At 40.9% G+C, this 16,053-nt stretch overlaps 1 protein-coding gene and 1 pseudogene across 2 annotated transcripts in view; one reads left to right on the top strand and one right to left on the bottom strand.

The window, feature by feature from the left end:
- Positions 1-16,053, top strand: part of CCDC3 (coiled-coil domain containing 3) — a 119,108-nt gene that overhangs the window by 78,451 nt on the left and 24,604 nt on the right. The gene's annotated exons all lie outside the window — the stretch shown is intronic.
- Positions 14,357-15,417, bottom strand: LOC118520391 (peptidyl-prolyl cis-trans isomerase D-like; annotated as a pseudogene).

The following is a 16,053-nucleotide window of genomic DNA, read 5'->3' as shown; positions in this document are numbered from 1 at the left end:
TTTGACTTGGTTAATGACTTACTGTTCCCTTGGGCAACAACAGTGACCCAAGGCCTGGAGATTAAGTGGCTCAACGCACCTCACTCAGTGAGAGTTAGCACCCCCAGGGTTGAGGCAGGAATGAAATTGCCCCCCACCCCCAATGGCAGCATATCTGTCATCTGCTGGGTTTGGGGGAGGAGGTTGCATTATCAGACCCTTTCCTTTCCTCTCCCAGAGTCTGAGATACCATGGAGGCTGAGCACATACACATCAGAAGGCAAGTGGTCAGATATTTACAAAAACCTGAGATTCCAGGGACCACGAAGAGCACCCATCCCTCCCAGGGGAATCTTGGCATCAGCAAGTCTGTAATGGACCTACTTTACCTGGGAGTCTTGTCTCCACTGCACCTTGGAAAGTTTGTGGCATTCACCAAGAGCTGCTAGCAGCCTTCTTAGCCAGAGATCTGTGAGGTCACTTTTTCCTCCCCTTAGTAGGTCTAGAAAAGCATTGGAAGTTGGAGTCTGTACTCCATGGTCTAGCGCTCTCCAGTCTTCTTTATGTCCTAGACAATGGAAAATGATACTTGCCAAACTCTCTGGAGGGATACAGATTCACCACAAGAAGCTTAGCAACCAGATTGAAATGTCACAGAACGGGACAAGTTCGGTTTCCATCGGTGAGGTCCACTTGCATACAATTAAGTAATATTTAGAGAAAGACCAGTGGGAATTTAATGAGGAAAGTCATTCATCTTAGGAATGAGTGGTAATAAAAATGTCTTCAAAATTAATTTTAAAAGTTACTAAACTCCTAGACTCATGCCATTTTCAACCATAGCAAAGGATTTTTGTAGTTGACATTGAGCAACAGTTCCCTGGGGGAAATGCTGCGGGGGACCGGCCGGCAGTTCCGGGGGCCTCCCTGACCAAGAGCATCAAAGTATCCACACCCTTGTAGTCTGTTCTTGCTGCCTGGTGGCGGGCTCTGCCATAGTCAGCTGAGATTTGGGGTAAAACAGAGTTACAGGAGGCTTATTTAATGCAGGACCCGTGTGCATGGCTGATAGGTTAGTGAGTATTACATCAAAGAGAGAGACGACATATGCAGCATTTCTGAACTTTATCTGGCCAAAATAAAAAAAAAAAAATCCCTTTGTCCCCATGCGAGCATCTCATGAGTTGAGAAGCCCTTTGTAAACCTTACTTGGGGCAACTGTTTGTAGTGAGTTTATCTCAAGCTAGAACTTTACTTCTCTGTAACTGAACTGAACCTATAAAGTTACCCTTTCATGATGGCAGCTAGTGACCCAAGGTAGCACAGATGTTCCTGGTTCTAATTAGGGTCAGTGGAGGCCTTAAGCCCTGGCTCTCTAAGACCCTGTGCCCCTCCGGTCCCCACCTAGCCATGGCTGTTCTCTGGAGCCAGCTTCTGAAATGGGATCCCATCTCCTGCATTAACCTGGGTGTCCTGGAACTCAGCGTCACTCCCTAAAACTCCCGGTCTTTTCTCCTTCCTGTTCTTCAACTTTTGTGGCATTTGGTATGGGGATATAGAAAATAACCCAGCCAACTGGGTGGATGGGGAGAGTATCAGAAAAGTGGAATGCACAAATTTCAGCAATCCCCAAAGCCAGTTCCTGATCATCCCAGAACAGGTAGTCAAAACCAACTTTCTTCTTAAGAATCAGGACTTAGGAAGGATCGAGGTGAACTCAGCACCCACTTTCAAAAGGTAGCTTCTGCTTCTCTGTTTCACCCTTTTAAGTCGTTGAACTTGATCCTATTTCAATCTGCATCCTTCCCTTCCTTTATTAAGTGCTTGCTGTGTGCTGGGGTGCTGGATACAAAGATGAGAAGCTAGAACCATTGTACTTGAGGGGCTCATGGTCTGAGGAGAAAGTTGGACTTGCCCAGAGGGCACAATAGGATAAACTTGACAATGGAATCAAGGAGTGGTGACAGGGCTCCGCCTGGAGGAATCAGGGAAGGCTTCACCAAGGAGGTGACTCTTGAACTGAGACTTGGAGAAGCAGAAGAATTCTATCAGTAGGATAAAAGTGTGAGGAGTGGGTTGGTGGAGATTTTCCATGCAGAAAGAACTACACGTGCAAAGGCATAGCTATGGAAGGGAGCCCAGTCGGGCCAAGGAGGAGCGGTAGTTTGATGAGGAAAGCTCAAGTATAGGTGAATAATACTAGTAAAAGCTCTATTTATTGTTCACTTTATGCTAGGTGCTATGTCAAATGTGTTATACATATTACCTGATTTCATCTTCAAAGTAAGTCTGTGGTGGAGGCATTCATATCTTCACATTCCTACCCAGGATACTAGCCACCTTCTGCTTGCCTGGGCAGAGTGGTGGGAGGGGAGGGGGGAGTAGGGAGAGGCAGGTGGAGGGGCGCCTGCCTGATCCTGCTCCAGCTCCCTCTCCTGACCCCTGCCTTGCCCCACACCCCGCTTGCATATCCTCACTTCCTCATCTTCCAGCCACAGCCTGTCAGGGGCATTGGCTTTCCCATCTGTTGGGCTCCTGGCACGGGAGACAACTCTTTGGACTTTGGGTGGAGCAAAGAACCAGACGCCAAGTCAAATACAGTCATAGGAATCTCAGGTTGTTTCTCCAGAGAGTCCTCAGAAGAACTGCCATGTTGTCATTTCCGTGGCTTGGGAGGTTTTTTTTTTTTTTTCCAGTAGCCCTGGGTATCATCCAGCCTTTTGGTGCTGAATCATTCAGGAAACCATTCTGCATGGACTTGGCCCTGCTGCCCACTTCCTCACACATCTGTCTCTCAGGGGTTTAAAACAGTGATGGAACAAAGACAAGGGCAAAGAGATCTTGGAGAATTTGGACTGAGGCTCACCCACATGCCCTGCCCCCCAAGAGTTCCTGAATCACCCAGAGAATGAAAGAATCCCTCCTTGTGCCCTTGACTAGGTCAGAAAACACAGCGCAATGTAAACTTCCAGAACTGACAAATTGCATGACCATCTGATCCCCGGATCTCCATACCGATAGTGAACATTCCTGATCAGTGCACATTGGTTGGTTCTAGAGAGCTTATCTTTCCAGGGTCGCCAGGGAAGCATTTTGGAAAGAGTTGGCTAATCATTCTGCAAAGAGCTCTTCTGTTCATTTCTGCCTGGAGGTTTGAAATTGGCGGCAGTCCAGTAGATGGAGTGAAAAGGATCCTTGACAGGGATTGTTGAAAGCCCAGAGTAGTAATCACAAATCAGTGATCTGAAAGTAGTGTGAGAAGGGTGAGTATGAGCAGTGAGGATCTTGGTGGGGGGGAGGGTGGGATTCGGGTACCGGGTGTTTTTCCTGTCCCTTGGCTCTCCCTTCATTCTTCGGTTGCTGGCTGTTTCCCCTCCAAACCCATGCAGTTGTCAGCCGTTTTCTTTGCATCTCCATTTGCCCAGGGCCCCTCTGGAGATTAAGGCTGGGGAACTTCTCCTGCAAAGGGCCAGATAATAAATATCTTCGGCTTTTTGCGCCCTACAGGCTGTGTTGCAACGACTCAGCTCTGCTACTGTGGCACAGAAGTAGCTGCAGACAATATGTAAACAGATGAACGTGGCTGTGTTCCAATAAAACTTTATTCGCAAAAGTAGGCAGGGGGCCTGATTTGGTCCACTGGCCCGTAGTTTGCTGACCCCTGGTTGAGATTTTAATTGTCTCCTTCTTTTTCTCATTCTCTTTTCTGAATCCCCAAAACAAGAACAGAGTGTTAAAAAGGCAAGCTGTCGGTCTGTGTTGTTTCTTTTGGACTGGCCTTTCCTCATTTTTAACATTTCAGAAAGTACACTTTGTCTTGTCTTTATAGGTGGTTATTTAAATTGAAAGCAGCTGTGGAAGGCAAGAATCTTCTGAGTATTTGGTATGTCTGCTGCCATAAAATAGTAATTTTTAATGCACTGTCTTTTTGTTTAGTTATGTACAGAGTTTATTGGTATATTGCAGAATAATTCAGGAAAACTTTACACCATATAGTGCCAGGCATGGTATAATAAATGCTTCTTGTTGGAACGAGCGCACATACAGAAGCTGAAACTGTTTAGAAATAAATTTAAAAATCATTTAGAAGTGACTTGATGGTATATGGATTCTCTATGGTGATTCTATGTGGTTAATCTAGATGGTAACATAGATACAGTTCCTTAATCTTTCAGAGTCTTGTGAAACTTCCCCATAGCACCTGATATTCCTAGGGAAAGCAGAGAACACATAGGAAGATTTTAGGTAGAAGCACAGGTGAGAAACTCCCTGGGTTTGTCCTGTCATTGGAGATAGGTGACCACCCAAAAGACCACACTAAGATCACTCAGCCTTACAGATGCAGAGAGGCCCATTTTGGCATCCTTCCCTGTCAGCCTGTGGCCCTAAGGGTAGAGGAGAATTAGCAACTAGTGAGCAGTCTTGCAGTTCGTGGTAGCTAGGCACAACCACCTGACTCACCCTCCCCCAGCTCCCACTGAAATGCTTAACGGCAGTGTGCAAATGAATGTCCTGAAACTAGTTATGATAAAATGCCAAAGGGAAATAATTAGAACTGATGGTATGATCCCAATGGCTTGATCTAAGTCTAACGTGGCATGATCCCAACTCTGTTTAAATATTTGTCTATACCCACAGAAACAATCCTAGGAAGAAATACATTAAAATGTCAGCAGTGGCCATCTCTGTACAATAGAATGACAGATGATTTTTGTCTTTTTTTGGTCCCATAGTTTTAAAAAGTTTTTCTATAATAAACAAGTGTTGCTTTTATAGTTCAAAAGGTGTTATTTTGAAATGATGAAGAAGAGATATCTTAGCCAACCTTTGGTCTCACTGAGAATAAGAGCATAGGCCCCCCTACAACAGTCTGCTCATCCACCCTGGAGCAGGCACCCCATTGGCCATGTAGAGTTTTCCAGAGAAAGACATCCCTGCCATAGGCTAATGCTGGGGGGGCTCAGACCTGCTGGGCAAGGGCTTTCTCCATTCTCAGCCAATCAGCACTGGTGATTAGGAGTCCATTGTTTTGGGGTCACCTGATAGACTCATCTGTTTCTCTTTGGTTCTTCTTCAAAGAAAATGTGGCAATACCTAATTCAGCTTGACTTGTTCTTCCCCTCCTCAGCTTACCAAAAACTACCACAAAGCTAAGTGAGCAAATGATATATCTTTTTATATATTTTTTAAAACCATATTTATAGGGGCACCTGGGTGGCTCAGTTGTTAAGCGTCTGCCTTCTGCTCAGGTCATGATCCCAGGGTCCTGGGATCGAGCCCCACATCGGGCTCCCTGCTCAGCGGGAAGCCTGCTTCTCCCTCTCCCACTCTGCCTGCTTGTGTTCCCTCTCTTGCTGTCTCTCTCTCTCAAATAAATAAATAAAATCTTTAAAAAAAAATAAAAGCATATTTATAAAGAAATTAATTTCATTTGGAAAGCATCCCAGAGAAAGGACAGTTTCTTAAAGAAACACATGTTTTTGAAAACAGCTCTTGTGTAGAAATTCTTGCTTCCTCAAGAGGTGATGGGCAGGATTCAGGCGGCTTCCTTATTTTATAGGATTAGCCTCTATTCTCAGGGTGGGGAGTCTAGTCTCTACTTGCAGCCATAGCCCAGTTTCCACAGAGAGGAAGACCTTCAGCCTGGGAGGGGGTCCTGAGTCACAGCTTGGATTGGTGACATTGGACAAGTTACCAAGAGTCCTCCTTTGTCTTTCTGCTCCAACTCAAACCCTATCCAGATCAAGGAGAGGCTGCAGGGATCAAGATTGACATATTCACTAAGGAACTTCAGTCATCTTGTCCATCCCATCTTAACTACCCCTGTCACACAAGTGACCCCTTGTTCCATCTTGGTTTCTTCAGGCCATTGTCAACGTGGTCTTCCTCTTGCTCTAACTCTCTAGAGTAAGGAACACCTGGCCTCTTGCAGAATATTGATGTCTTAGCGGTAATCACTGAAGTTCTACCAAGAGGACAGATCTTGTTCCATCCCACTATGTCTGCTTTTATTTATTGTTTTAAAATGCTGCTTTTGAAGAATGTCATAAAATAGAACTTAGCCTTCTCTTTGATGTGATGTTCCAACACAATATTGGATTCTGTCCTTCTAGAATTTGAACAAACATGTTAAAACCCAGTGCTCTTGTTTTAATAGAATTTGCTTGGACTCTTTGATCCTATTCTTGGTTGAAGAATCTGCCGTACCTTATAGAAAGAACATGATTTAATGAGAGCGTGGATATAAAGTGCTTAGCCTAGTATGTGGCCATAGGAAACCCTCAGTAAGTTATACAGATAACTGTCTGGTCTGTATAAATAATAAGTCCTCTGACATCATGACCTGTGCCCACCTTCTTTTGTCTTCAAGGGGTTCATTTTGGCCAGAAGAGGGCGGTGTTGAATGTGTGGTCTTCCCCTTGCTAACTGGCAGCTCCAGGGGGCCAAAGACTTTTATTAAATGACAGCTATTTTGGGAATGCTGAACTGGATTCAGATTTTTCAGTGTCTGCCTAAAATGACCAGCATGATGAGGCTACAAAGGCAAAGGTGAAGCAGGCCTTGAGTTCGTCATGTGACAGGGCAGTTAAGTATCCTGCCAGTGCCGTGTTATACTTGGCACGTGCTGTGTGGATACCTAGAGAGTACTATGCAGACGTTATGTATGGTTGGAGGCTCTGTGCAAAGTAGCATGGAGATGGTCTGGAGAATGGTTATAGGATTGCCAGCCACGGCTGGGTGAGCCCAGCCCTCCAGGAGGAAGGAGGAACATGGCAGAGATGAGAAAAAAGCAAGACAACCAGGAGCCAGGTTGCTTTAGGCATAAAGTGTGTGAATAGAAGAATGAAAAGTAAGACGGGAGATGTAGGCTGAGTCCAATCGCAAAGGTTAAGGATTTAAAGAGATTGAACTTGATCTCAAAATAATGGCTAACATCTAGTAAGCATCTACTCTGTACCAGGGGTTCTTAGTCTGTTGGAAATGCCATAACAAAATTCCACAGACTGGGTGGTGAATAAGCAACAGAAATGTATCTCTCTCGGTTCTGGAGGCTGGAAGTCTGAGATCAAGGTACCAGCCCGGATGGGTGAGGAGCCTCTTTTGGGTCACAGATTTCTAGTCATAGTCTCACATGGCAGGAGGGGCGAGGGAGTTCTCAGGCCACTTTTATAAGGATATCACTCCCATTCGTGAGGGTTCTGCTGCCAAGACCTAATCACCCCCAAAGGCCCCGCCTCCCAGTACTATCACATTGGGCATTAGGATTTCAGTATAGGAATTTTGGAGGGGATACAAACATTCAAACCATAGCATGGGGGTATGGTTCTAAGCACTTTACAAGTAAAACTCATTAAATCCTTGAAACAGCCCTAAGCCGGGTACTGCCACTATCCCACTGTACACGTGAGGAAACTAAGTATGGTGGGCCGGGTTCCCTGGCAAGCAGACTGAGCTGAGAGTAGTATGCAAGAAGTTTTTTTTGTTTTTTTGTTGTTGTTGTTTGTTTGTTTTTAAGAGAAGATTTTTTTAGGTTGCTTCTGGAGAAGGGGTGGGAAGGAGAGGGAAGAGCAGGATTGGGCAGTGGAAGCTGGACTGCAGTGCAGTCTGGCAAAGGCCAAATCCTGCCCAGTGGGAGCTCTAAAGCTGAGTTCCCTTCAGACATGTTCCAGGTTCCATGTTCCAAGGGTCCTGCCCTTCATTCCCTTGTGTCACCCAGTCATTGTATGTGGGTGCCCGGGAAGGAGGTGCGACCTCAGGTGTGGTGGCTCTCTGAAGGCAGGGGCAATTTCTGGAGAGACTCAGTGGAGGGCTGTAGGGTCAGCAGGGTCTGGCTGGGATAGCACAGATCCCACCACCTTGCATTTAAGAAGCTTGCTCAGGATCACACCACTCATCAGTAGAAGAGGCAGAACTTTCACCAGAGCAGCCTGGCCTCAGAGGTTGGCCAGTTCACCACTGCCCTATACTGCAGTGTATTCAGGGGGGCTCGACGGAGATTTCGAAGTAGAAGTAAACTGCAGCTCAAGCCTTACTTTGGTGGCATAAGTCTTAATGGTGACATGTAGAATAGGTGGGAGAAGAGTGATTTGGAGGTAAGATTTTTTTTTTAACAATAAAGGGAATACTAACATAAAGTACAAAATTCTGAAAGTACGAAAGAATACACAGTGAAAATCTCCTCACCCCTGTCCTCTTGCTCCCTGGACACAGCCATCCTTAAGAGTTTCTTCTGTCTTCTTCCAGACACAGTATATGTATACTTCAGTATAGACAGATATGGATACCATATTTTTATACTCTTGTATCACAAGATCCACACTGTTCTGGGCCTTGATTTTTTTTTTTTTTGAAGATTTTATTTATTTATTTGAGAGAGAGAGAATGAGAGAGAGAACACGAGAGGGGGGAGGGTCAGAGGGAGAAGCAGACTCCCTGCTGAGCAGGGAGCCCGACATGGGACTCAATCCCGGGACTCCAGGATCATGACCTGAGCCGAAGGCAGTCGCTTAACCAACTGAGCCACCCAGGTGCCCCTGGGCCTTGATTTTATAATAACATAACCTTGATATTGCTATAGTACCAATCATATACAGCTGCCTTTTTCTTTTAGATGGCAGAGGTTTCTGTTGCATGGATTTACTGTAACTTACTGAACCATCTTTTCTTGATGGGCATTTTTAGATTGCTTTCAATTTTCTCCCCCCTCCAGCTTTACTGAGATATAATTGGCATCAAACATTATATAAGTTTAAGGTGTACAGTATGTTGATTTGACACCTTTATGTTGCAAAATGATTACCACCTGAGCGTTAGTAATAACCCCTTATCTTTTGCAGTGAGATCATTTAAGATCTACCCTCTTGGGGCACCTGGGTGGCTCAGTCGGTTAAGCGGCTGCATTCGGCTCAGGTCATGATCCCAGGGTCCTGGGATCGAGCCCCACATCAGGCTCCTTGCTCAGCGGGGAGTCTGCTTCTCCCCTGCCTGCCAGTCCCCCTGCTTGTGCTTGCTCTCTGTCTCTCTCTCGCTGTCACTCTCTCTGTGTCAAATAAATGAGTAAAATCTTAAAAAAAAAAAAAAAGATCTACCCTCTTAGCAACTTTCAAGTATATAATACAGTATCATTAACTAAAATTACCATCTTTACATTAGATTTCTATAACTTATTATCTAATAACTGGAAGCTTGTAACTTTTGACAACACCTCCCCATTTCCCCAACCTCTCAGCCCCTGGTAACCACTATTCTATTCTGTTTCTCAATTTAGCGTTTTTATATTCCATATATAAGTTATATCATACAGGACTTGTCTTTCTCTGATTTATTTCACTTAGCATAGTGCCTTCAAGGTCCATCCATATTGTCACAGATTGCTGGATTTCCTTTCTCACGGCGAGAATAATAATCCATTGTGTATGTGTACCACATCTTCTTTATCCATTCGTCCTTTGATGGACACTTAGGTAGTTTTCATATGTTGACTATTTTGACTAATGGTGCAATAAACATGTGAATGAAGATACCTCTTTAAGACTGTTTTTATTTCTTATCTATATATACACAGAAGGGGAATTGCTGGGTCATATAGTAGTTCTATTTTTAATTTTTTGAGTAACCTCCGTACTGTTTTCCATGGTGGCTGTACCAATTTATATTCCCACCATAAGTGCACAAGGGTTCCCTTCTCTCCACATCGTCACCAACAGTTGTTATCTTTTGTCTTTTGGAAAATAACCATTCTAACAGGTGTGAGGGGATATCTCCTTGTGGTTTTGATTTGCATTTCCCTGATGAATAGTGATGTTAAGCACCTTTTCATGTACCTGTTGGCCATCTTCTTTGGAAAAATGTCTATTCAGATCCTCTGTCCATTTTTTAATAAAATTGCCTTTTTGCTATTGAGTTGTAGGAGTTCTTTATATATTTTGGTTATTAACCCCTTATTGGATAAATAATTTCCAAATATTTTCTCCTATTCCATAGGTTGGCTTTGCTTTTTTTAAATTTATAAAAGTTTTAATTGAAGTATAGGTGATGTATAATATTTCACGCATAAAACATAGTGTTTCAACGATTATATATATTATGAAATACCATGATAGGTGTATTACAATATTATTGACTATATTTTCTATGCTGTACTTTTAATCCCTGTGACTTATAATTGGAAGTTTGTACCACTTAATCCTCCACCAATTTTGCCCATCCTCCACCACCTCCCCTTTGGCAACCACCAGTTCTCTATATTTATTCAAATCCTCTACCCATTTTTAAGTTGGATTTTTTTTTTTTTTGGTGTTGAGTTGAATAAGTTCTTGATATATTTTGGATATTAGCCCCTCATCAGATAACATCATTTGCAAACATTTTCATCCATTTGGTAGATCGCCTTTTTATCTTGTTCATGGTTTCCTTTGCTGTGCAAAAGCTTTTTAGTTTGTTGTAATCACAATTGTTTGTTTCTGCTTTTATTTCCCTTGGCTGAGAAGACAGATCCAAGAAAATAATTGCCAAGGTCCAAGAGGTTACTGCCTATGCAGTTTTTTTTTTTTTTTTTTTAGGAGTTTTTCAGGTCTCATATTTAGGTCTGTAATTCATTTAGAGTTTTTCTTACGCACATAGCTGTCCAGTTTTCCTAGCACCATTAAATAAAGAGATTGTTTTTCTCCAGTTGTATATTCTTGTTTCTTTTGTCATAAACCTATACATATATGGTCAATTAATTTATTTCTGGGCTCTCAATTCTGTTCTATTGATCTATTTTTGTGCCAGTACCATACTGTTTTGATTACTATAGCTTTGTAGTATTTCCTGAAATCTGGTATTATGAAACCTCCAGGTTTGTTTTTTCTCAAGATTGCTTTGCCTAGTTGGGGTCTTCTCTGGTTCCATACAAATTTTAGGATTTTTTTGGTTCTAGTTCTGTGAAAACCACTACTTGTATTTTTTTAAAGATTTATTTATTTATTTGAGAGGGGTGGAAAAGGGAGAGGAAGAGAGAGTCTCAAGCACACTCTGTGGTGAATGCAGATCCTGACTCGGGGCTCAATCCCAACACCCTGAGATCATGACCTGAGCAGAAATCAAGAGTTGGATGCCTAACTGACTGAGCCACCCAGGCACCCTAACACTATTTGTATTTTTTTTTTTTTAAGATTTTATTTATTTGACAGAGAGAACACAGCGAGAGAGGGAACACAAGCAGGGGGAGTGGGAGAGGGAGAAGCAGACTTCCCGCTGAGCAGGGAGCCCGATGCGGGGCTCGATCCCAGGACCCTGGGATCATGACCTGAGCCGAAGGCAGACGCTTAACGACTGAGCCACCCAGGCGCCCCAACACTATTTGTATTTTGATAGGGATTGCATTGAACCTATAGATTACTCTGGATATTATGGGCATTTCAATAATATTCTTCCAGTCCATGAGTATAGTATATGTATTTGTGTCACTTTTGATTTCTTTTATCAGTGTCATAGTTTTCAGAAAAAAGCATCCTCCCACCTAATTGGTTAAATTTATTTCTAGGTATTTTATTTTCTTTGATGCAGTTGAAAATGGGATTGTTTTCTTTATTTCCCTTTCTGCTATTTCATTATTAGTGTACCAGAACACAACAGATTTCATGTATTGATTTTGTATCCTGCAACTTTATGGATTTATAAGATCTAATCATTTTTTGGTGGAATTTTAAGGTTTTCTATTTATAGTATCATGTCCTCTGCAAACAGAGATAAACACTTCCTCCTTACCAATTTGGATATCTTTTGTTTTTCTTGTCTGACTGTAATAGTTAGGATTTCCTGTACTATGTTGAATTAAAGTTCCATTACTATGTTAAGAGTGGACATCCTTGGGCGCCTGGGTGGCTCAGTTGGTTAAGCGACTGCCTTCGGCTCAGGTCATGATCCTGGAGTCCCTGGATCGAGTCCCGCATCGGGCTCCCTGCTCAGCAGGGAGTCTGCTTCTCCCTCTGACCCTCCCCCCTCTCATGTGCTCTCTCTCATTCTCTCTCTCTCAAATAAATAAATAAAATCTTTAAAAAAAAAAAAAGAGTGGACATCCTTGTCTTATTTGTGATCTTAGGGAAAAACCTTTCAGCTTTCACCATTCAGTTTGATGTTAGCTGTGTGTTTGTCATATATAGCCTTTATTGTGTTGAGGTATGTTTTTTCTATACCTATTTTCTTGAGGGTTTTTATTATGATGAGATAGTGAATTTTGTCCAATGCTTTTTCTGCATGTATTGAAATGATCATATGGTTTTTATCCTGCATTTTGTTAATGTGATCTATCACATTGGTTGATTTGGATTTATTGAACCATCCTTATATCCCTGGAATAAATCTCACTTGATTATAGTGAATGAACCTTTTAATATATTGTTGAATGTGGTTTGCTAATATTTTGTTGAGGATTTTTGCATCTACGTTCATCAGGGATATTGGTCTAATTATTATGTGTGTGTGTGTGTGTGTGTGCGGTTTTTTTTGGAGTGTCTTTGTCTTCTTTTGGTATCAGGGTAATGCTGGCCTTATGGATTGTATCAGGGTAATGCTGGCCTTGTGGAATGCTGGACTTGTGGACAGCTTTTCTATTTCTTATACTTTTTGGAACAGTTTGAGAAAGATAGGTATTAACTATCCTTTAAATGTTGATAGAATTCACATGTGAAGCCATCTGGTCTGGAACTTTTTGATTACCCATTGAATTCTGTTATTAGTAATTAGTCTGTTCAGATTTTCTGTTTCTTCCTGATTCAGTCTTGGAAGATTTTATGTTTCTAGGAATTTATCCATTTATCCTAGGTTGTCCAGTTTGTTGGCATATAATTTTTATACTAATCTCTTAGAATCTTTTGTATTTTATGATACCAATTTTAACTACTGTTTCATTTTTGATTGAGTCCAGTCTTTTTTTTCTTGATTAGTCTGGCTAAAGGTTTATCAAATTTATCTTTGCACAGAACCAGGTCTTAATCTCATTGATATTTTATAGTGTTGTCATTGTTTTAAAGATATTATTTGAGAGAGAGAGAGAGCACAAGCAGGGTGAGGGGCAGAGGGAGAAGCAGACTCCCCGCTGAGCAGGGAGCCTGATGTGGGGCTCAATCCTGATCCTGAGACTCCAGGATCACGACCTGAGCGGAAGGCAGACGCTTAACCAACTGAACCACCCAGGTGCCCCAGTTGTTGGTTTTTTGTGTGGTTTTTTTTGTCTCTTTCATTTATTTCTACTCTAATTGTTGTTATTTTCTTCTTTCTAACTTTGGCTCTGTTCTTTTTTTTTTTTTCTAGTTCCTTTAGATGTAAGGTCAGATTTTTTTTTTAAAGATTTTTCTTGTTTCTTGAGGTAAGCCTGTATCATTATAAACTTTCTTAGAACTGCTTTTGTTGCATCCCAGAGGTTTTGGGCCATTGGTTTCCATTTTGTCTCCAGGAATTTCTTGATTTAACCTTTAATTTCTTTATTGACCCACTGATTGTTTAGTAACATGTTTAGTTTCCATGTGTTTGTTTCTTCCAGTTTTTCTTTCCTATATAATTGATTTCTAGTTTCATCCCATTGTGGTCAGAAAAAATGTTTGCTATGATTTCAATCTTAAGTTTTACTGAGACTTGTTTTGTGGCCCTAACATGTAATCTCTCCTGGAGAATCTGCCATCAGCACTTGAAAGAATGTGTTTCTGCTGTTTGGGGGTGGAACATTCTGTATATATCTGTTAAGTCCATCTGGTCTAATGTGTCATTTAAAGCCACTGATTCCTTACTGATATTCTGTCTGGATGATCTATCCACTGATGTTAAGTTGGATGTTAAAGTGTCCTATTATTGTATTATTGTTAATTTCTCCCTTCATGTCTGTTAGTATTTACTTTATATATTTAGGTGCTCCTATGTTGGGTCCTTAGATATTTACAATGGTTATATCTTCTTATTGGACTGATCCCTTTATCATTATGTAATGACCTTTTCTGTCTCCTTTCAGTCTTTGTTTTAAAGTCAATTTTTCTCTGATATAAATATTGTTACCTGTTTTTTTCTTTTTGCTTCCATTTACATGAAATACTTTTTTTTATCCCTTTATATTTTTTTTAAGCTTTAATCTTTTTTTTCAACAAGATGTATCTTTAGGAGTTTAGAAACAGGTTGGACACCATTATTCTTTGTGATGAATGCAGATAGCCATTTAAAAAATAAATTTCACTGTATTTTGTAACATTGTTTTATTGAGTGAACTCTTCTCACTATTTCTAAACTGTAAACAATAGGAAACTAAAGTATCAAAGGAAACACATCAGAGAGCATATATAACAGACAAAGACCTGTAAATATTCTTATACAAGAATCAATGCATATTTAAGGAAAACTGAATTTATTAGGCAAACATTTTTGCATATGTTGCCTTCTCTTTTTGTGCCTTTATCTTTTGTTTGACTTTCAGCACTTCTGCCTGGATAGCTTTATCTTTCGGTGCTATCTCTCCTGAGCTTTCTTAAGATCAGCCAATGCTTGATCATATTCTTTTAATCCTTGCCATCGTTGAGCTCTATGGTACAATGCTTTGGTATTGGATGGGTCTATTTCAAGAGCCTCCAAACAACTGTTGATTGCTCTGTGCCAATTTGACATGTTCAATTTATAAGAACCAATATTCAGCATGCAGCTTAAAGCTATAGGTTGTAGCTTCAATCTATCTGCTGGCTTGATAACAACCTTTGAACCTTCCACATATCTTAAAACTTTTGTGTATTTTTTAATGGCCATCTCCCAATTCTGAGATCTGAAAAAAAAAAGACATATGTGACCAAATGGATTTAAAAAACAAGACCCATCTATTTCCATTTAAAAAACAAGACCCATCCTGTATTTCCAATATTTTTTATGGCTTCTGTTGTTAATAAAATTTTATTTACTTTTGCAGGTTTTTCACCTTTCACTTCTACATTTTCCAGTATTCTTGCCACACCCATTCCTTTAATTACTTGGCCAAATACCACATGTTTCCCATCCACGTGACAAGTCAGCATGGTTGTGATAAAGATCTGAGAACCATTTGTATTGCAGCCTGCATTTGCCATGCTCAATAAAACTTCCTGATCATGCTTATAATAGAAATTTTCATCTTCAAATTTTTTTACCATAAATACTTTCTCCACCTGTCCCATTTTGATTTGAGAAGTCTCCACCCTGAATCATAAATTTCTTAATAATTTGATGGAAAGGGCATCCTTGGAATTGGAGAGGTTTCCCAGTGGTGGGTCCAATGCCTTTTTCTCCTGTACAGAATGCATGAAAATTTTCTGCAGTTTTGGGTACAATATCTGCAAACAATTGTGAGACAATTCAGCCAACTCGCTCCCCTCCAATGTCCACATCAAAGAAGACTCTGGGATTACTGGGGTTGGAGGGCTTAGTTTGGGGGGATGGGTGTGACATTTTGAATTGTAGATGTGCTTGGGAGTGAACAGAGAACCTTGTGGACGACAGGCAGCTCTTTTTTCATCCCTTTACTTTCAGTCTGTATGTATCTTTAGGTGTGAGGTGAGGTTTCACATAGGCAGCATATAGATGGGTCTTGTTTTTTAAATCCATTTGGTCACATATGTCTTGAGTCCATTTATATTTAAAATAATTATTGATAAATATATACTGATTGCCATTTTGTTCATTGTTTTCTGGTTGTTTTGTAAATCTTCTGTTTCTTTCTCTTTTGCTCTCCTACTTTGTGGGTTGATGGTTTCCTTTACAGTTATGGGTGGCTCCTGTATTTCCTTTCTCTTTATTTATTTATTTATTTTTTGTATCTGTTACAGGTTTTTGGTTTGTGGTTACCCTCTGGTTCATATATAACATCTTATGTGTATAGCAGTCTCTGTTAAGTTGCTGGTCACTTAAGTTTGAACCCATTCTAAAAGCACCCAATTTTTACTGCCACCTCTACATTTTATGTATATGTCACACTTTACATCTTTTTACTTTGTGTATCTCTTGAATAATTTTTGTAGATAAAATATCCTAGTTCATCTCCATACTGCCTTTATAAGTAATTATTATTTTTTCTATGTGTTTGCT

The sequence above is a fragment of the Halichoerus grypus genome, chromosome 6 (assembly GCF_964656455.1).
Source record: "Halichoerus grypus chromosome 6, mHalGry1.hap1.1, whole genome shotgun sequence".
In the NCBI taxonomy this organism is placed as follows: domain Eukaryota; kingdom Metazoa; phylum Chordata; class Mammalia; order Carnivora; family Phocidae; genus Halichoerus; species Halichoerus grypus.
The sequence above is the reverse complement of the archived record's forward strand: the minus strand, read 5'-3'. Positions and strand labels throughout refer to the sequence as shown.